The sequence below is a fragment of the Mytilus galloprovincialis genome, chromosome 11, assembly GCF_965363235.1.
Source record: "Mytilus galloprovincialis chromosome 11, xbMytGall1.hap1.1, whole genome shotgun sequence".
NCBI classification, from domain to species: Eukaryota; Metazoa; Mollusca; class Bivalvia; order Mytilida; family Mytilidae; genus Mytilus; species Mytilus galloprovincialis.
The window spans coordinates 35,112,845-35,136,357 of record NC_134848.1 but is presented as its reverse complement, the minus strand read 5'-3'; the positions used below and the strand labels follow the sequence as shown (position 1 = coordinate 35,136,357).

Here is a 23,513-nt window from a genome sequence, read left to right as displayed (position 1 = left end):
CTGCAACACACAAAAATATGACAAACCTTCCTCAGCAACTGATGCCTTGGTCAATATATCAAAGATCTGGAGCACTTGGAAGACCCAGCAATATACCGTTGTTTGTAAGGACACTTATGTAGTTTAGGTATCCAATACAGTGATGAAAGATCCAGTTCTTCATCTTTGGTTGAAACTGAATGCCCTTGAGCAGGAAGATTATATGAAAATTCATACTTCAAGAGATATTTTTCTAATGAACAGTCAATTCAAGATACACGAATATCTCGAATACCAAATATTTGATAGTAGTGATTACATTACGGCATGTCAGAGAAATGAGATGGTACTCACAAACTTTGATAAAGTATCAAGTTCAGACAAACTATGTCTTCTCGACACACTTTTTTTAAAACTGCATGTGCTGAAAATGGTATAAAACAACCACCAAATTATTTAATCGATTGTGAAATGAAGTATATTAACAAGTAAATACAAAATATTTGTGTCACTACGCTTGGAAACAATAACGGAACATATTTTGATGAGAAAGTTTCTTTTCAGTATCAAAAGGGTTTTATCCTGTAACACATTTTCCCTCCTGTAATGTAGCACTTTTATTAATTATTGTCAAGCTTGTGATCTTAGAAGAAGTACACTATGTTTGCCACTACATGTGCTTTGATGTCATGTCATATATTGTGTTGTGTTTCAGATATTAAATTTTTGACAAGTTTAAATAGGACAGTTTCATTTTTTCCGATTTTTATCTTTGAATAAAAACCGCCTATTTCTACAAAATATTTTTGTATTTTTCTCAACTAATGTATATAAACCAACTTCGTAAACAAAATTTATCTGCCCTGTGACTTTCTATCCGTTTACCTTTTTTTTTAACCTGATCAGTTTAAATTGTCAACTAATTTTTGGTACAACATTTTTTTTAAAGCAAAAATATTTATGGTTTTGTATTTTACAAATGATTAGAGTCACTATGTCATCAATTAAAGTTCAACCAAACAAATAAATGTTTTCTTCTTTATTAATTTCAATTTAGACTGTTTTTGAAAATTACTCATAACTGGATTTCTTCATACTGTAAGCAACAAGTATATTTTCCATAACCTTTTGAGAACTATTGGTAAGTAACCAAGTGCAACGATCAGCAACTTACGAATACGTCAGTTTATATTAGATTTATGAGTTTGACTGTCCCTTTTGGTATCTTTCGACCCTCTTTTAAGGATAAATTTCAATTACATTTTTAAGCTGTCTAAAAGCAAACTCAGTTTCACCGACAAGTAATCTTCATGCTGTTTAATGTTTTAGTAAGTAAACTCTTTGCTATGAGTGAATGCGGCAAAAATATCTGCAACTTTTAAAACTTTAGGGACGTGTCTCTAACGATCGTCTTTCAAGATGATCGTGTTAAAATATCTGACGAATGCAAGCAAGGTCAATAGAAGACATGAAGTGACAAATGTTTGTTTTTTACGTCACACAGGTAATGGAAAATAATTTTGTAGTTTACAGTATGAAGAAATGCATAAAAGCTGTGTCGGAAGTATATACTAGAAGTTATATCGCACAGCCACTACGGGAAAATGAACTAGTTTATAGCATTCAACATTGAAAAAAAAAATATTGTATTTTATTTACATGTACTTTTTGATTTAAACATAAAGGTTTCTTGTTTCAGAAATGCACTTAAATAGGCTAACATTGTTGGATACATACCTCGGGTTGTGGGTCAAGGGGGAAACTGCATGGCTCCCCCTTTCTACCTCCCAAAATCAAACCCAACCTTTCTTTTATGGTCATAAACCTTGTGTTTAAATTTCATAGATTTCTATTTACTTATACTAACGTTATGGTGCGAAAACCAAGAAAAATGCTTATTTGGGTCCCTTTTTGGCCCCTAATTCCTAAACTGTTGGGACCTAAACTCCCAAAATCAATACCAACCTTCCTTTTGTAGTCATTAACATTGTGTTTAAATTTCATTGATTTCTATTTACTTAAACTAATGTTATTGTGCGAAAACCAAGAATAATGCTTATTTGGGCCCTTTTTTGGCCCCTAATTCCTAAACTGTTGAGACCAAAACTCCCAAAATCAATCCCAACCGTTCTTTTGTGGTCATAAACCTTGTGTCAAAATTTCATAGATTTCTATTAACTTAAACTAAAGTTATAGTGCGAAAACCAAGAAAATGCTTATTTGGGCCCTTTTTGGCCCCTAATTCCTAAAATGTTGGGACAAAAACTCCCAAAATCAATACCAACCTTCCTTTTGTGGTCATAAACCTTGTGTTAAAATTTCATAGATTTCCATTCACTTTTACTAAAGTTAGAGTGCGAAAACTAAAAGTATTCGGACGCCGGACGACGACGACGACGACGACGACGCCAACGTGATAGCAATATACGACGAAAATTTTTTCAAAATTTGCGGTCGTATAACAAACAACTCGATATCATAGAAGACAAAGCATGAAACATTTAAAAATTATCGAAACATACAGCCTACTGTTGATGCTTTCATGATTAATACATGTAAAATGTCATAAAATATTGTATCAAAACTCTAGTCCTTGTACGATAAAACATATAAAGAAACATGTCAAAAGGTGATATGATTTGGTGACTGAACAATTATCCTTACTTAAACGTATTTAAAAAAAATATAACAGACAATATATACATGATAACAAAATTATGCCATCTAAAATGTATCAAAAAATATATAACAAACCATATATGCATGAAAACAATGTTAATAAAACATCCAAATTATATCACACATAACAAAGAGACACGAATTAAACTTTTATCAAAAGTACAAAAACCTAAATTTAAAGGAACTTGCTCAACAATTCAACAATTATATTTTTAAAAAAAATACGGAAGAAAATGGATAAACATGAGCAAAGGTTGCTGTAAAACATAGAAACTATGGGAAGAAGTGGATATATGACTATATCTAAATATTAACAGCATTGAATATTGATTTAAATAAACAACTAACAAATAAAACCACACAATATTGATAGAATTGAATCTGACGCAATGGCATAAAACATAATAGTTTACACGTTGAACAAATAGCATGTATATAGATGTTATACATATAAAAATTCAATTGGCAAACATCGGAAGTAGCAGTTACAAAGATAAATCTAATCAAGGCATAGTTACAGGTGCAGTTAATTTTGCTTGGACTTTTTCCCCCTTCCTTTTCCTTTTTTAGAACAGTCTTCCTCAGTTTGTTCAGCGAGCCTTTTCTCAGGGTTTTGTCTATTTTTTTCTCACCCAAATTTTTTTTTTGATATTTTCCAAACTTTCGGTGTTCAGAGCAATACGATTTTCACCTTGCACACTTAGGTTTTGTAGCTCTTCTCTTTGTGCAGCTCCCAAGCCTGGTAAAAAGGACATCTGGGATGGCCCCTTTGATGGGGACGGTTTAACTGATTTGTTTTATTTCAGCAACATGCATCTTGTTTAATACAGATTGCCTCCTGGTCTCCATCATGTTGTCTTTGAATTCCAAGATTGGCTTGCTATCTATGAAATCTGTTTCAGGTCATCAGTTGCTGAAAAATGAACTTCTCCATTTTTCCTCTGCAACACACAAAAATATGACAAACCTTCCTCAGCAACTGATGCCTTGGTCAATATATCAAAGATCTGGAGCACTTGGAAGACCCAGCAATATACCGTTGTTTGTAAGGACACTTATGTAGTTTAGGTATCCAATACAGTGATGAAAGATCCAGTTCTTCATCTTTGGTTGAAACTGAATGCCCTTGAGCAGGAAGATTATATGAAAATTCATACTTCAAGAGATATTTTTCTAATGAACAGTCAATTCAAGATACACGAATATCTCGAATACCAAATATTTGATAGTAGTGATTACATTACGGCATGTCAGAGAAATGAGATGGTACTCACAAACTTTGATAAAGTATCAAGTTCAGACAAACTATGTCTTCTCGACACACTTTTTTTAAAACTGCATGTGCTGAAAATGGTATAAAACAACCACCAAATTATTTAATCGATTGTGAAATGAAGTATATTAACAAGTAAATACAAAATATTTGTGTCACTACGCTTGGAAACAATAACGGAACATATTTTGATGAGAAAGTTTCTTTTCAGTATCAAAAGGGTTTTATCCTGTAACACATTTTCCCTCCTGTAATGTAGCACTTTTATTAATTATTGTCAAGCTTGTGATCTTAGAAGAAGTACACTATGTTTGCCACTACATGTGCTTTGATGTCATGTCATATATTGTGTTGTGTTTCAGATATTAAATTTTTGACAAGTTTAAATAGGACAGTTTCATTTTTTCCGATTTTTATCTTTGAATAAAAACCGCCTATTTCTACAAAATATTTTTGTATTTTTCTCAACTAATGTATATAAACCAACTTCGTAAACAAAATTTATCTGCCCTGTGACTTTCTATCCGTTTACCTTTTTTTTTAACCTGATCAGTTTAAATTGTCAACTAATTTTTGGTACAACATTTTTTTTAAAGCAAAAATATTTATGGTTTTGTATTTTACAAATGATTAGAGTCACTATGTCATCAATTAAAGTTCAACCAAACAAATAAATGTTTTCTTCTTTATTAATTTCAATTTAGACTGTTTTTGAAAATTACTCATAACTGGATTTCTTCATACTGTAAGCAACAAGTATATTTTCCATAACCTTTTGAGAACTATTGGTAAGTAACCAAGTGCAACGATCAGCAACTTACGAATACGTCAGTTTATATTAGATTTATGAGTTTGACTGTCCCTTTTGGTATCTTTCGACCCTCTTTTAAGGATAAATTTCAATTACATTTTTAAGCTGTCTAAAAGCAAACTCAGTTTCACCGACAAGTAATCTTCATGCTGTTTAATGTTTTAGTAAGTAAACTCTTTGCTATGAGTGAATGCGGCAAAAATATCTGCAACTTTTAAAACTTTAGGGACGTGTCTCTAACGATCGTCTTTCAAGATGATCGTGTTAAAATATCTGACGAATGCAAGCAAGGTCAATAGAAGACATGAAGTGACAAATGTTTGTTTTTTACGTCACACAGGTAATGGAAAATAATTTTGTAGTTTACAGTATGAAGAAATGCATAAAAGCTGTGTCGGAAGTATATACTAGAAGTTATATCGCACAGCCACTACGGGAAAATGAACTAGTTTATAGCATTCAACATTGAAAAAAAAAATATTGTATTTTATTTACATGTACTTTTTGATTTAAACATAAAGGTTTCTTGTTTCAGAAATGCACTTAAATAGGCTAACATTGTTGGATACAGACCTCGGGTTGTGGGTCAAGGGGGAAACTGCATGGCTCCCCCTTTCTACCATTTGTTGATTGTACTGATGTTATCAAAGACAAATAGTTTCAATTTATCCTTGCAATTGAAACCCTCTACACTAATCATGCTGACATCAAGAGTTCAGGCAGTCATAAAAGATCAAGCACTAAAATGTATACACGAATCAAAGCTACGTTTCTTTCTTTTCCAAGGTCATGTACATAATGAGTAAAAAATTGTGAGCTATGAATGTGGAGAAATACTTTTCAAATAAATAATAAGTTGACCGCAAAATAACTTGAATACTATTGTGATATGTGTTTATTTCATAATAACAGCATGATTCTTGTTTAATTCAGCAGTTAGTCACAGCTTTGATATGTTATAACTTTATATACATGTATTGTTTTAATTCTTTATCGATGAGAGAAGTTCCCAGAAAATCTTCATTTGGCTTGAAATGCTTATGAGTAGAAACAGAGCAGATGTCTAATTGAAACCAAAACGTCCTCCAATAAATCCAACATATTGGCCAGATGGATCCTTATTAAGCCCAAACACAGCAGCTTGGAATAACTTGTCTGTTCCCAGCTCCAAGATATCCATGGAACATATTAGCGGTATGCAGTATGTCTGTGGCACCTATTGTAGTCCTGGTCTGGAGGCTCATTAATCATGTCATTCTTGTATCTCATTGCAACCTCCAGAACCAAAGGGTCCAATACAACACTGTGAAAATCATATAAAAAAATTTAAAAATGAATACGTGGAAATTGTAAACATACTTGTTTGACTTTAAACTTAACGAATGGGAAATTAATATAATTCGAATTTAAATTCCTTTAAAAAATGTATGTAATGTTGTTAATGTAAAATTTCTGTATCATGCTAAAGAAATATGACCCCTTTTGTAGCCTCTTTTTATGCTTTAACACTGTGGTTCCAATCCACTCTATATACATCCTATTCAGAAAAGTTTCATTGTTTGTAATCGAACTATCTATGTCACTAAGGCCAATTATAGTTGGAGCATTATTTAGTGGATCTTTTAAAGTAAATATGTCTAGGAATTTGAACCCTATTGCCTTTGAACTGATGCTTTTAATCCACTGTCTTCTGTTCAACCTTGCAGACTCATCAGTTTTGCTTTTATTCTATGATTCTTGAGAAAAATCACAGATCAGAATATTACAACGGTCAATTAATCTCAATCTGTATGTACTATTCCGATCAACATGTAAAATATATTTTACATAATTCAAGCTTTTGCAAAAAGGGACATTAAAAAACACAAAGGTGTTTCTTTAAATAATTGTTATCATGTTTCCAGAAAACAAACCTTTAAATTTTGATTAGGTGCCAAATTTCAGAGGCAGATTTAGCCCCCCCCCCCTTTTTTTTGGAGAAAAGGAAAAAACAATGATTGATTATATAGGTAATGACTGGAGCGGGCCCCACTTATGAAAATTTCTAGATCTGCCAGTGCAAATGTCAAAGTAACGTGCTTGCCAAAAAGAACATAAACTGTAACATTTAAAAAGAATGTCAGTAACCAGTTTTGTAATATAATAGGCGGTTAACATTTCTGTGGATGATTTAGAACTTTTCCCCATAAAATAAAGTCTACCGATAGTCATAATGAGATAAACAAAAAATATCTTATAAAAATTTATATGCCTATCATGTCGGATACAGTGCAAGGAGATTTGGTGTCACGATATCTCAGTAGCACAAGTTCGAATCCACGCGAGGGAATGGCAAAAAAATTGCGAAAGCAAATTTTCATATCCAACATTGTTCAGTTGGAAAAAACTCCATCTCGCAAAAAAGTCAAGCATTATAAACGCTTGAAGGCGATATATATACAAAAATGTTCATATAATCTGGAATGAACCCATGATTGCGTTCCATGTCAATGACATAATTATACAGACGCACAAGAAATATTTCATTGGTTAAGAATTTGTCGTCAAGACTTCGAAGTTTTTGCAAGAAATACAACTTCTTAATCTTTATAGATGAAGTAATAGTATTATGTATAAAACAGAAGATGTGGTATGATTGCCAATGAGACGTACAACTGTGCACAAAAGACCAAAATGACACAGACATTAACAACTATATGTCACCGTAGTCGACGTATACTTTGGCACATATCTGATTTCGTACACGTTGTCAAGTCCAAAATACGCTCGACTTTAAAGTACTGAAAACCATAAAATTAAAGTAAAAAGATTTTATTTGTAAGAATTAACTTTTATCATGTTGCATGCAAAAACTATTCATTTTTTTCTTTGGTGAAAAGGTTGTTTGATTTTTTTTTAAATAATAAGGTTCTTATTAGTTAGTACTTGATTTAAGTTGCACATATACTTATATTTCTTTTACTCAGACTATCTCCAGCATATGAACACCATTTCATCATCTATCACCAGAAGATTTCATGATCTTCAGAACAATCCACGCCATGCAAATGTTCTTGGAGAAGAATTAAGCAGGTCATTCCTGTTTAATGTAAGGCATTCAGCACAGAACCAAAGAGACAGAAGTGGAAGATCTGCAAGAAGAAGCTCTGCTGCAGATTTGAGGATAAGCTCTTCATTTAAGGCGCAAATAACGTGTTTTCAAGATCCATGTGTAACAAGGATAAACACAAATTTGCACCTAGACAGTTTGATTTCTGTCGGCTTAGGTATGTATTATGGTTTATCAACATTACTCTGGTGGAGACTGTATATAGTCAAAACAATTAAAAGCGAATTAACACTATCTTCCATTTCATAGGGGACATTAGAAATTGGCAAGTGAAGTGTTTACATCTATGAATATTCAGTAAACATTGTAACGCTCTTTCGATGTTGGTTTACATTTCATTGTAATGCATTAATTAAAAAAGTCTTAAAAGTCTGAACAATATAATCTAGATTCAATTTGACTTTTTTGGCAAATAGTTATGAAATAGGAAAATTATAAGCCCGGCATAAATCAGTCAGATGGAATAGAGTATTATTATTATATTCATAATGATATTGTCACTACTACCAAAGTGAGTAGGGAAGCAATGGTAAATATATACGTGTGTATAAATATATATAATAAGGTCTCTGCGCAATGCTAGCAGAGGTGTTTACTTGTACGGATTGTCCGTATTTTACACGGATTTTTTCATAAAATTACTCAATACGGATTTGTCATGAAAAAGTACGGATTTTCTACCAACCCGGAAAAAAATCATAATTGCTTTCGTTTACGGCGATCGGTATATAAAAGGCGCTTTTCTGATTAGGAATCGCCGCTCTTTTAAGCGCAAAATGATAGCGATCAAGTTTATTTCATGGTCGGCATGGATCAGCCTCAGGATGCCGGCGTTTCTCAAAAACGCAAAAAAGTCAATGAAAGTTTTGAACAAGACCAAGCGCGTAAGAAAAGGAAATGCCTTCAAAAGTACAAAGACTTGTACACTATTGAACTGAACCGGCAACGTTCCACCACTAAAGTAGAGGTTATGATGTGCGAGTTGATAGCAGAACTAAACCTACCCCTGTCATCTGCCAATACATATTCAACAAAGCATTTAAACTGATGTTTCCCGATTCTAAAATCACAGGAGGTCAGTTTTTATTCTATTTTCTATGTGTAGGCAGGAGATGTGAATGATCCATATCTTATAAATGGATCTGTCCCACATGTCTCTTATTTTCTTTCTTACGAAACCCAACTTTATTGGCCTGGGCATATAGGGAGGGGTAATGAAATGTTAAAATCCTAGGAGGGGTGCTGTCGAAATTTTTTTTAGGGTTGGACTTAGTTTTTTTGGGGGAGGGAGGTAGAAGGAGGTCCTGAACTGTAGTGTTTTGAAATGAAATATTCCAGACCTGCAAACTTAAGCTCAACTTTTTTTCAAATCATGCAAATTTTAGGTTATAATATTTGTTGCAAAAAATATCTGAATAAGACTGCAGATACTGTCAGAATGCAGGAAATTGCATCTAATTTTTCAAAAATTTTGGGGGGGGGGCATTCCCCCAAACCCCCCTAGATGGTTCGTACCGCTTCGCGCCACTCAGCGAGAGTATTACTGACAACATTGCAAAACTACTGACAATTCTACTGAGAGACATCATGGTGGGTAAACAGGTCTGTGCTAGGCGGTGTTGTCGTAGAAGTTAGAAATAAAAAGTACAGGTTCTAGCCCCGGCGCCGGGGAGGAAGTAGCGAATCAAATATACTCTAACCGTGGTCGTTAAGTTGATGTTCTAAGTACTTTATATATATGCATGACATTAATGAGGCATTTGAAAGATAAAGTTATTAAGCATGTTAGGTAAGTTGTTAAAAGTTTATATTAATGATTGAACATACAACATGTACAAGTAAAATGACGATAATTTCATACATAATGAATGATAAATTTTTAAACACCTATTTTAATCAACGGTTAACACCAAAAGAGTTTGAAGCACTGGCAGATTCTGGCTATCATATGTAGAAGCCATTAAAAAAAAAGAAATGTGTTCTTTGAACAACTCATTATTTGTACATTGTGAAACATTCAATCCATCAAATGAACTTAATTGTATTGTGGAAGAGTAAATTTTTAGTATCTGACATTTTTGAAAGGGACCATCAAATGTGTATATTACAAGATATAAAGCATGTGTTAAAACAAATTAGGAATAATTTGGAGTCAAGTCGGCTAGAAAATAAATCAAAACCAGGCCGTTGCCTTATAAAATTGAGAATGGAAATGGGGAATGTGTCAAAGAGACAACAACCCGACCAAATAAAAAACAACAGCAGAGGGTCACCAACAGGTCTTCAATGTAGCGAGAAATTCCCGCACCCGGAGGCGTCCCTCAGCTGGCCCCTAAACAAATATATACTAGTCCAGTGATAATGAACGCCATACTAATTTCCATATTGTACACAAGAAACTAAAATTAAAATAATACAAGACTAACAAAGGCCAGAGGCTCCTGACTTGGGACAGGCGCAAAAATGCGGCGGGGTTAAACATGTTTGTGAGATCTCAACCCTCCCCCTATACCTCTAACCAATGTAGAAAAGTAAACGCATAACAATACGCACATTAAAATTCAGTTCAAGAGAAGTCCGAGTCTGATGTCAGAAGATGTAACCAAAGAAAATAAACAAAATGACAATAATACATAAATAACAACAGACTACTAGCAGTTAACTGACATGCCAGCTCCAGACTTCAATTAAACTGACTGAAAGATTATGATTTCATCATATGAACATCAGGCACAATCCTTCCCGTTAGGGGTTTAGTATCATACCATCATAACATATATGAGAAGAACATAACCCGTGTCATGCCAATAACTGTTTTTAGAATAAATGTGTTAAACTACTCCGTAAATACTAATCCAACTTTGACTCAATTTGGTCCAGCTCAAACTGCAATATGCCTAGGACAAACATCAATCTCTTGCAAATTATCATTGTTTAATCGGAATATTTTAGGTTTTCAATCATATACTTGAACAAACAAATATTGGTTCTAGTGATGGAAGGAAGTGGACCATGGTAGGCTGCGATGGTCTTCCGTATGCACTTGGAAGTAGAATACAAGATTCCGTTTTCAAATGTTTAGAATGTACCAGGGAATTTGTGTGTAGGGAAGAATTTGAAGAACATCGAAAAGAACATAGCCATTGTATGCTTACTCCATTAGTCGACTGCCGAAAATACAACAATATAGTTATAATCCCTGGTAAGTTTATTGGTAAACTAACTTATATTAGATTGAATCTTAGTAGTGGATCCAGTCATTTTAAAAAGGAGGGGTTTCCAACCCAGGACAAAAAGGGGGAGAGGGGGTTGCAACTATATTTCCTCATTCAAATGCATTTATCGGCCCTAAAAAGGGGGTGGAGTTCCAACCCCGGAACTTTTAATTGCTGACTATGCGGTTTAGGCTTTGTTCATTGTTGAAGGCCGTAAGGTGGCCGATAGTAGTTGTATCTCATTGTCAATCACATAACATCTATATTGTTTTTAGTATTAATAGCATTTTGATAAAACATAATCTTTTCATATAAAAACATGTTTGTTTTAGGTCTAGGACATATCGAAATGAATATGGTGAAGGCCATTGTTAAATTCTTGTGGGAACCAGCCTTCATTGATCTTGCAAGAATGCTTGGATTTAACAGCATAAGAGCACTGCAGTGTTGTCAAAACTGTTCAGGTATGCTTGAAATTCAAGATGAATTTATGAAATGCCATATAACTTCAAACATGAAAAACGACATAATTATGATCGATTAATAAAGTAATGTTATGAAATCAGTTCAATTCAAAGGAGAACATTTTTTAAAACAAAACTTGTGTAGTTGTTAAAATCTGAATTTTTAATATTTACCAAAGTCTTACATTTATTGTTTAAAGTATACATATTTATTTTTCAGATCACCATAAAAGTTGGCAGATGGTCCAAATATTTCTCCATGCTATGGGCCAAGAACTTCTCCTTCCTTATGTACAGAAGGTTATCCTAGAGGGTGGCTCTCAAGGCCGTAACTACCCTTGAGGCAAGTGAGGCAATTGCCTCACTAAAATTTCGACACTGATTATTTGTTTTTATACATATATACAAATAAAATAGTCTTTTGTTGTTCTGTCTCAACCTTAATTTCTATAACTTGTCATCATTCCTTTAAACTATTCTTCCTGGATATAACTCAGCATCTCAACGGGTGATGTTTCTGAATTACATTAACATAGTAACGATAATCATCATGGATCTCTGGTTATAAACAGGCTCTTGCAGAAAAAGGAAAAGCGACACTGAAGGTAAAGAAGGAATAATTCTAGTAAACTAATTTGTTTGTGAACGTAGTCTGCGTATTGCATATAACTTCATTAGAACAATCCAAAAACGATAAGTAGACTGACAAACCAAGTAGTGGGCATCGCAAGGGGGCAGTCTGTGTATTCATTTCTCCGTTTCATCAACTTTAATCTTTCTCTTTACAGATAAATAAAATATAAATAATATGAAACATGCATGGATTAGTTTTTCATGATCCATGTTTCTTTAACCTTAAAAATTGAAAGAACATCCCATATTCCAATTTGACATTATTGAGGAATGGTATAGAACCTTTATCACATGATTTTGTCTTTACTTATTCGGTACTACGGAATTTCATTTCTTTATATTCGGGTTTCGGAATCAGACACAACCCCTAACCCCTAAATTTATAGATTCTGGAACTAAAATACCACCGACTATTTCCAGAAATAATTTGAAATTACGGACCTACATGTAAACGTCAAAACTCCATTTTAATTCCCCTGTACCCATATCATATATACTTACTCTATAGATAGATCATATACATGTATCTTATCTCATTCTATCCCTAGTTTGTTTACTCTTTGTCAGCATACAAGCGAGTTTAATATTTTGTTACTGAGACTGTATGATGATGCTAGCCTTTATAGGAAAGCTTAATTCCCTTTTGCAAACAAAACTGTTACTACCGATGCTGCTACCGAATTGCTGATGGAGAAGGAACTGGAAGAAGACATTGATCATTGTGTTGATGATAATGTGCTACCTTTAGAAACACAGACTGCCCTGAAACGACTGAAATCTAGGAAAAGAGCATACATGAGTGGCGAGAGGTTGTGCGGTCTTGCCATGCTCCATGTTCATCGCGATAAGGATATCAGCAGACCAAAGTTATGATTCTAAAACAATTTGACTGAACCCACCATAGAAATAATTGGCAAACTCTACTGAATCGATGTTTGTTCTATGTTCTGGCGGCAGATTTAAATTGATATTTGGATGATTATCTTACATACAAATTCAAATAAAGTTGTTAAAAATTTGGTATTAGTAAAAGTCTTTAAATATGAACAATTTATATAAAAACTGTCCAAATTCAAAACATTATCAAACTCTCTAAAAATGCCTAGAACGCAGGATTTTGCACCATTCATTTCATACCCTCCAAAAAAATTTAACGCCTCGCTTCGCTCGGCTCAATTATTTTGCCTCACTTTTTTTCTGCCTTATTTTTACTTCTCAGAATAGCGTTAAGAGCTTGTTTCTGTAGTCGCGTTATGACAGCTTCATTCCTAAATCTTATGGTTCATTTGTAATATGTCCAGGACCAGTGTTTACGTGCACTATCTATCTTCCAGGGTCCAGGACTTTGCCCCTGATGTCATGCCTCTTGCTTAAATTCTGATTGGGCATGTACCCGTGCTGGGGTGCCTTGTGAGGCAACGTGTCCCCCACCTATTAATGTGTTAACCCTGCTTAACATTTCATTATGCCTGCCTTGGGCTTCAGGTGGTGGTCCATTATTTTGGCCACCCCCATTTTGATTGAAGTCTAGCCTAGACAAGAGGGCCATTGTCACTCGAAGATGGGATATTGTGGCTAGATCTGACTCAGTCACAAAACCCTTACCCTCCCTTATGTCCACAATTTGCTCCCCAGTTTTTATTCCTATACCTGGGAGCTGAAGTAACTCTTGAAAGCTACAAGTGTTTATGTTTATGATGGACATTGTAACTGTAAACAATCAACACTGATTTGTACCAAGTTTATTTATTTATCAATAAACAACAACAACCAACTCTTTTAATAATACAGATGTTTTTATTTTATTTTATTTTTATTGAATAATAAAACTTCCGCTTAGGGTAACCCGTCCTTCTGGTCTGCGGTTAATAGCGGAAGCAAACAGAACAGAATAATAACGCTACTGGTAACCCGTCCTTCTGGTCTGCAGTTATCAGAGGTAAACAGAACAATTAACAACACGACTGGTTCCCCGTTCCTCACAGGTCACGTGATCCAAGTCGTCTTGAAAATACGAAAAAACAACGAATACTCAATGCTACACATAAAACCTGGGTTCTACCGCGCTGCAAAACCCCTGTAATGTTATGTAATATTCTCTACCAGAGTATTACACAACAAAAAACGATCGGTAAAGTTTCCCCCGAATCCTTTTCCGCGGGAAACACTGTTGAAGCGAACGTCGCCTCAAATCACAATATAAGCAATTACTTGCAATGCACCACGCAAATAAGTGCTCGCAGCGCCAATGTTGTGATCCCGAGTAAATTTGACACTTACCCAAGAAGCTTGATTATCTCAGTGGTTGGTTCTGCAGGGCAGATTGTCTCTTTGGTTTTTTCTGTAGTCTTTGTATAATGGTTTACCGGAACGAGAGAGAGAGAGGCATCATGGGATCGTGCACTTCCGGCAGGGTCTGGCTTAATACCAACGAATACTACACAGGTATTGAAAAATATATTTGTCGTTTATAGTGTGAAGATGTAACAGCCAATATGTTCCGTCGGTAACTTTGTTCCAGTGGAACTGAAACGTTTCAACTAATTAATTCGTTCAGATGGAACTTTTCAACTAGTTGTTTTATTCCAAGTACAGCTGAAAAGTCCCAGGACAATGAAGCAAGTTGAATAGATATGGCTGAATACAACTAGGTATACAAATTAAAGTTGCATTTCATAGCTCACTTAAAACCAAATAAGTAGCATAATTTTTTTATGTATGTTCTTGTTTTAGTGTTTGGAATTTCATTTAGTACCTGAATTATGTCAGTTCTCTTTATCTTAAAATAAAGGTCAACGTATTCTTCGTCAGAAGTTGGTTTACTCTCACTGATGAGCCCCAGCATTTGGTCTCTGTACATCCGAAAAGGCGATAGTAATGCATATTCCTGGAAAAAAACCCATATGACTTGTTTTTGTAATTCCGTAAAATTGTGGGAAACCAATAGTTCGATGACTCCACAAAGAAGATGTAGATGGATCAATATATATTAGCTTTTCAAAAATCTTTTCTGACTTCGGTGAGATATGAGATATCATCATTCAAATTAATATTCTTAGTGGCGGATCAAGAGGTACGATGGTTACGCTAGAAATGCTATGGTCTTCGCTTAAGTGCGATGGTCCAAGAAAGTATATACGTTCTAAACGTACTGTGGATTATGACGTGAACATTCTTTTATACAAACAAAAAATGAACATACCGACGAATAAATGTAGAATATTTTAATAACAAATTTAAATCAAGTCAATCTAACATAAATTTGACCCTAACTCGAAAGTAAATACGACAATATATTTTTAAGTTTTAATCTTTAGCATTATACCCCAAATATACACAGAAAAAAAAGTCCAATAAAATCTAACTTGAGGAAGGCTTAAAAAAAATCACCATTTAAAATTCCTTTGGAGATTTGCATTGAAAAGGAAGATAACTCTTACAAAAAAGGCAGAGATATTAATAAAAATTGATGCAAATTTTTACCGCTTTCTATTCATCAGAATGTATTGATTTTTGATTTTTTAACGGTCGTTAGAGTATAACAAACAATTTTAAAGTTGTTTTCATATCTTATACCAAGCTATAATTTAGATTTCGTAATTCATTTGTTGACCAATTATTGAATTTTTCAACATGTCAAGGAACCCCAAGGGTGACTGGGGTATAGAAATATGGTCACTTGGTCTTCTCCCGACCGGCAGTAAAACGCTTGCCGAAGTGGGGCGTCCGTTTGGCTGTGCGGAATGTATCAAGTTCGCAGTCACGTCCGGTCAGAAGGGGGACGTTAAATCCGATGCCTCGTGTAAAGAGAGTGCCACGCTCTTTGCACGTTAAGAACCCTTGCAACAACTCTTTGGGGGGTCCGTAGGTGGCCTGTTGCAAGGCAAAATTTCTTTCCCTATCCAATATACCCTCCTTTTCCAGTGGCAGTCCAAATTTCCCCGACCATCATGCCAGATGGCCTCTATTGTATCAACCTACCTAATGTATTTATTGTGAACTTGTTCTCGTCCTGAATATGCATGAAATATTTGCCACTGGACGTTAAGCAACCAACAATCAATCAATTAACATGTCAAGGTAAAGAATCTCAAATTAAAAAAAATAATTAAGCATGTTTTCTCCTTTTTTTTTGGTTAAAATCTTCTTTAGATAAGTAAGTTCCTGAAAAAATATATAATACATATATTAACAATACCAAATTTTCACACTATTTTTTTTCCGAATGGTCCAGAAGCTTCAAATATGCAATTTCGTTAAAAATGCACGAAAAAAATAAAACTAACCGTAACACTTCGGTTTTGTACATTTCATGAGAAGATTATATAATTTAGTCTTAATACAAACTGTTAACCCGATGTAAGTATATTACATTACATAAATTTCAAGAAAAATAACAATAAAACTGACAAAAAAAGACTCATTTAAGTAAGTTATCTACCCTTCCATAGGAAATTAAAAATGCTGATAGTGAATTTTCGTCACGTTAGATTTAATGGGACTATTTTCTGTGAATATAAAGGGCATACTGTTATAGATAGGAACTAAAACATTTTCTGTTACAATAAGTTTGGGGTTAAATCTTAGTTAGACTGGACTAAATGGTTTTCCTCGGGTGCTGGAAGAAGGACTTGTGTCCTACAGTGTAGCGTGTATATTCAGCATTTAAAATCACCAATTTAAATTTGTCTTAAAAGTATTTGACTGTAATCATGGTAATATACTGCAGATTATTAGCACTGGTATATTAAAATAGCTTATCAACATTGATTTTAATTGAATGTTCATTAAAGTGACTATTACTGCTTGGTATACATTCCGATTTCATATCGAATCTTCTTTGCAAATGTTTGTCATTATTGCAGCAGGAATATGCAAAAATTTTCTTCCATTGTCTTGTTGATCTTCACAAAGTAGGCATCAATTACCTTAATAAATAAAAATAATTAAAATATATAAGCACTGAAATTACAGCTTTTCAGCTATGTTCATATAAGGACAAGAATTTTTATTTATTTTGAGTTTATTTTGTAGATTTTTCCTTAACTATTAACTTGCAGAACATTAAACCAAGACTGAATTGTTTGCGTTATGAAGGCACGCGTCACTCCTACATACATAATATCGTATTGAACTGAAGTCTTCGTTACATTTAAAAAAAAAACATGCTCGCATACAGCTGAAATTTTTAGTATTTTTAAAGTCGGGTAAGTAAGAATAACGATTTCCACCATAATGAATTTTATGTTCTGATATTAAGAAACCTGATAAGCGTATGATTTCCATCAGTATGCCGAAGGGAATTCGACCCAGCTACACAGTATTTTCTCCTATGTATTGTATGATACCATCTCAATGCTGGATCGCATCTTCTAAGAGCTTTACGTACTTTGTCCTCTTACATGGCCAAGACTTCTAAAACGAGCCTGGACAGATCTTTATCCCATGAATGGGTTTGGCGAAATTAACAAATCTAACTCTTCTTCCGAAAGTACAGTGAAGGTGTCATATATTAATAATGTAAGGAACACAAAACTATTCGGCTCTAATTAACTAATTATCTTGACATTGGTTATTATTTTTTGTAATCAATAGAAAACTGACGTATGACTGAGGACGTGTACAATAAATGAAATATTTTACCTATTTTTATATGCATGTCATCCATGCCATCATTATTTTTGTGTTACATTTTAATTTAACTTTTTTTTTTTTTTTTTGTTGAACTTTTTTAAAATTTAGAAAAAAATTACAACAAAAACTGGTTAGATAAATCTTGAAAGTTCACAAAATATAACTTTTTAAAATTATTTATTATTATAAGATCAAAATTTAGAAAAATATTTTGTCACATCCTTGATGATAAGTTAAAATACCAGACAGAATAGTTCAAAATTCTACAGTTCATAATAAATCACATGACCAACCCTATGGCCAACCTACTATGATACTGTTTTATACAACACAATTTAGATGTCCAGAAATTCAAACAGTCACCTCGGTATATGATAAAATTACAAAATTTTAATACTATCCTGTATTTTTATGTCATATCCAGTATTATTATGTCATATCCGGTATTATTATGTCATATCCAGTGAAGATTTTAATGTCAAATCCAGGAATTTGATTTCTCAAATTGGTACATATCCAGTAGAGAATCGGCTGTATACATGGGTTTGACTCTCAAGTACATGAAGCTGATGCTGTATTCACTGTCTCATTCTAATGATGAATTTAAGATAAAGCTACCTATCATTGAATAAGATTTACCTGAACGAATGTAACTCTTTTAATATTGTATTTATACTAACTTTAAATCCGTAACCTGTAAATTGCAGACGTTAGACCCCGATCTTAATTAACTATGGTGTTCGGTTTTCCTTCTGAAAGTTTTAGGTTCTAAATATCCCGACACTCCAGTTTACCTTCAACAGTAAAAATTGGCCGCCCCATTACAACCAAAAGTGCTAGAAGTGGCCTTATATTACAACACAAATCAATCAATCAAAATTTAGCCTGAGTTTTTTTAAGTCTGCCTTAAGATTACTCTGATACATGTAGATCGGAACAAGGATTGTTCTTCAAATTTCAGTTGTCAACAAGTTTATGATTATATGGTCATTTTTATAAATTTACTGTTAAAAAACTGAATTTTTCAAAAAAACTTAACGATTTTCTTATCCCAGGAATAGATTACCGTAGCCATATTTAGCACAACTTTTTGGTATTTTGGGTCCTCAATGCTCTTCAACTTTGTACTTGTTTGGTTTAATATTATTTTGATTTAAGTGTCACTGATGAGTCGTACAAAATGTATGTAGACGAAACGCCTGTCGGCGTACTAAATTATAATCTTGGTACTATTGATAACTATTAAAAATTATGACAATGTGAGAAGTGAATACAGTAGCTGTCATGTCTGTTTATTGGAGATGTCCACTTCATAAATCTCTTCATATTTAATATAACAAAAAAAGGCTTTTTCATAAAGAAAATTAGAAAAAAGGGGAAATGGGGCTGACTGGCAGATTCTTTAAATAAATGATGATGTTACAGCTGATGAAGGTTCTTTAAAGGTTAGTTGGACTTTCAAGAAAGCATCCATTTTCTTTGGTGAATGTTGAAACAATGCACCATAACTGCATTAACCATAAGTGCATATTTTTCATATACGAGACATTCTGAAGTGTATCAGCTGATTACAAGAGGGTTCATTTATTTTAATGTTGCAGCTACACGGGATCTACTGCCTACCATTACTGAGGAACCGTCTGACACAAAAGAACAAAGTTTGTCTTTCTTTAATCCATACTCTTCTATTTCTACAGTTATCATGAAGTAATAAATCTCGGATAACGTTAGGACACGGAAAATATATAATATGTATACTAGTAGTACTAGTGTTTACCTTTTCCTCGTTCTTCAAGATATGGATGAATTGTTCTATATAATAAGGGTGTTCTTATCCTAGGCATAAAAACAACGCCGTATTTGGAAAAACCTTTTCAACTTTTGATCTTCAGTGCTGTACAATTTTGTAGTTTTTTCACTTTAGATCTTTTATATCTGGGCGTAACAGGTGAGTCGTGTGTGGACAAGGCGCGTTTGAATTTTAAACCTTATGCTTTTTGTTATCTATTAATCATGTTTTTATTGTCTAATATGTTCTCCTATTTATTTGTATTGTAGCCCTGTAATATTATGTTGTCATTTCAATGTTATATTTAACTTTGTCATTAAAGTGGCATGCCCAGTAGTCAGCACTTCGGTGTTGACATGAATATCAATTATATGGTCATTTTTATAAATTTTCTGTTTATAAAACTTTGAATTTTTTGTCACATCTAAAAATGATGAAAAATGAAAGAAAGATCATTTCAATAGATATAAACAATTATCAAGTTCATATTAGAAATGTTGATGACATACAGACAAGGGTATAGCATAAAATGTCTTGTAAACAGGATGATAAAAATAACTATTTTCTACTTTCATAATTTATTGTTGAATCTTTGTCATGTTTATTTTAAAATGTAAGCCAAAACACATGTAGTTGGTCCATTAAACTTGTGTTGTGAAAGTCTAAAAAAAATCTTTGTTTTCAAACACATACTTTTTTATGAAAAGATACAGAGAGATAAATATCAAATAAACATGTATATAACAAATAGACATCCAGTCTATAAGAAATAAGACAATATATAATAATGAAATAAAGCAGCTGAATTAAATAAATTTGAAACGTTCTTCAACATAATTAATGTCACTAGGCTAATTCGGCAAATTAGTTCGTTGAATTTTATTTTCTATTTTGTCAGATTCTGTTGTTGACACTGCTTAGTACTGGCATTGCAATTCCTCATAGACAGAATATTTTCAGTGGCAGCATTTTTTGCATCATGCTGGAGCTCATATAATCTGAGCCTGATGTGATAGCTTTACCTAAAATAATTAATGATAAACTTAAACCAACCACAGCTTTGTTAAAATTTTACATTTTTCAGTAAATTTAGCTATTTTTTTATATTTATATTAGATCCTGCGCTTTTCTATCATATCTCTAAAATGGCTACTAGGGTAATTGCTTAAAACCGCGGAGGAAAGTACTTCATAAACGGTTTCAAATACCAGAAATAATAATACATGTCAAATTACTCGAATTGTGATCAGGCATTTTACAATGCAATGAGTGGAACCTGAATACATTTTAATAAAAAAAAAAAAAAACATACAGAATACCATTCTGATCGGACGTATTTATATATATTTTTCCAATATACTCTTTAATATTTTTTATCTTGTTTATTACAGCTTTCTTACTCCAAGCATTGCAATTAAACAATAATGGTAGTTAATGGATTTTGTTTACCTCAGTGGGAATGAAAGACAAATCATGTATCAGGGCCGTAACTAAATTGAGGAAAATGCCTTATGTTGGAAATTAAAAAAAACTGAAACAAAAGACTGCCTAACATCAAATTGTTTTCACGGAAAAAGTCTTGCTAGATGCAAGTTCTCTCCACTCTCTGAGGTAGCCCCTGCATGGTTTTCGTGATCCATGTTTCTATTTTTCTTTTAGTTTTCAAAGTTGATGGTATATTGTCTGTGTGTCGCGTTTGTCTTTTGTTCATTTGTCGTCCTACTTTAGGACTTTATGAGTATACGGTTACATGTAGTATATAATTTATGTCGGTTGGTTGATTTTGATTGTAGCAAAATTTCAAGTGGCAAATATTTCATTCCTGTTCGCATTAGTACTTTTGCGAACGTTCACGATATCATTTATAATTCGTCAAGACAAATCTTACATAAATGACGAGATTGTTTATAATTTTACATCACCATATGTGCAACACATGTAACACTGTACAGTGTAAAATGTTCTTTTGCACATTGTCTGAAAAACATTATCTTTAATCCAAGGCAAACAAAGGTGAATTGCGAAGGAATACTTATGTAGGATCTGTGAAAAATGGGGAACGAAGCAACGTTAAAAAACGATGTTGATAACCCATGATATGAACATATTGTTCCTATCCGTGGATAACTTTTTTAACTGGCTTCTAGATAAAACAAAAAAATAATTCTTTTATAATAACTGCAAGTGATCACAAGTGTCCAATCTTGCAGCCGTTTAATATAATAAGAATATGAAAAAAAAATTAATAACTTAAATATGTACTATTATTATCTATAATATGTATAGTGTACCGAGTAAATTAATTTGCTAATCTGGAAAAAAAATTAATTAAGAGTATTATATTAATGTTTACAAACCAATGGAATGTCGTATTCTATTCATTCACACCATTCCCGATCGCAAAAAAATGACTGTATATTTTTTTTATTTTGCCAAAAAAGCTTTGAAGGATCTCTGGTATGAAATATAAAATCACACGATCTTGCTTGAATTTGATGGGACTCTATGGCAGAGAAAATGTCCTTTCTTTTCTCGTATCTTGTTGTTGTTTGTATTGATTCTGCAACTGGATCAATGTCGCACATTTTAATGTCTGAATTTCTGAATATTTTGCAGTACTTTTCCTGAATTATTTTGATGTGATTAGTTGAAAACATTGTCTTACTTAAATGTCTGTCGGTTTTAAGCAAGTCTTCTTCTGAATTGCATATCTTCGTCCGTGGATAGATTTACACCGAGAAATATGAGATTTACCCAAGCGTACTTAGACTTTTGCCAAACTAAAAGGCCACATCAAATCAAGTTCATGGACCAGAGCTGATTCAAATTAGTCACTGCAAACTTAATTTATGGGCATTCGAAAAAGGGGGAACAGTGTATTGAAATGGGGAGATTTATTGAAGGTGCAAATTTAAGTTTCAACTGTTTGATTGATCTTGACTGCGTTTTGTATTTTAATTTTGTGGACGGTCCTTTAAATTCAGAGCGTTATCATAATATTTGGCTGGAGGCAAGTTTGTCACAGGACTGTTATGGCAGACCGACCTTTTTACTGGGATATTTGATAATTGTGCCATCCACCACCATCAATCTGAGAGAATCCTTAATAATTTCTTTAATATGCGAGGCATTGATTATGAGTTTCTTCCAGTATACTCACCGGATCTGAATCCCTTCGAAATATGTTTTTCAAAAATGAAAACTTATAAAACAAGAAAGATTTAAGGAACTTGTCAGCAAAAACCTTAAAACAGCCGTGATAAAAGCCATTCAGGATATAAATCAGTCTGATATTCAAGGATTTTATAGACATACCGGATATTTGAGGAAGAAAGATAAGAAGTAAGCAATATCCTTTAACTCTACTTTCTGCTATATAGATGATGTTCTTTCACTTAACAATTCAAAATTTGGTGACTATGTGGAACGCATCTATCCCATCGAACTGGAGATAAAGGGTACTACAGTTAAGTAGGCTTCATATCTTTACTTACATTTAGAAATTGACAATGAGGGTCGATTGAAAGCAAAACTTTACGACAAAAGAGATGATTTCAGCTTTCCAATTGTGAAGTAGCAACATTTCAGCAGCACCTGCATACGGGGTACAATTGATACGATATTCCCGTGCTTGCATTTCCTATCATGATTTTCATGATAGAGGGTTGCTGCTCACAAGAAAGCTCTTAAACCAAGAGTTCCAAATGGTGAAGTTGAAATCATCTCATTTTCAGTAAATTTTACGGACGCCATCACGAGTTGGTTGACCGTTGTGGAATAACCGTTTCAAAATGATATCGGATACGTCGTAACTACAATCCCCTTCCCTTTAATTAATGTGACCTACCGAATTAGACTATTACCGGATTTGTAATCACATAAGCAACACGATGGGTGCCACATGTGGAGCAGGACCTGCTTACCCTT

The 23,513-nt window shown here is 33.4% G+C and overlaps 1 pseudogene; it reads left to right on the top strand.

Annotated features, from left to right (window-relative positions):
• LOC143050739 (uncharacterized) overlaps positions 1–22,932 on the top strand; it is a 34,107-nt pseudogene extending 11,175 nt beyond the window's left edge.
• Positions 22,933–23,513: the final 581 nt, after the last annotated feature.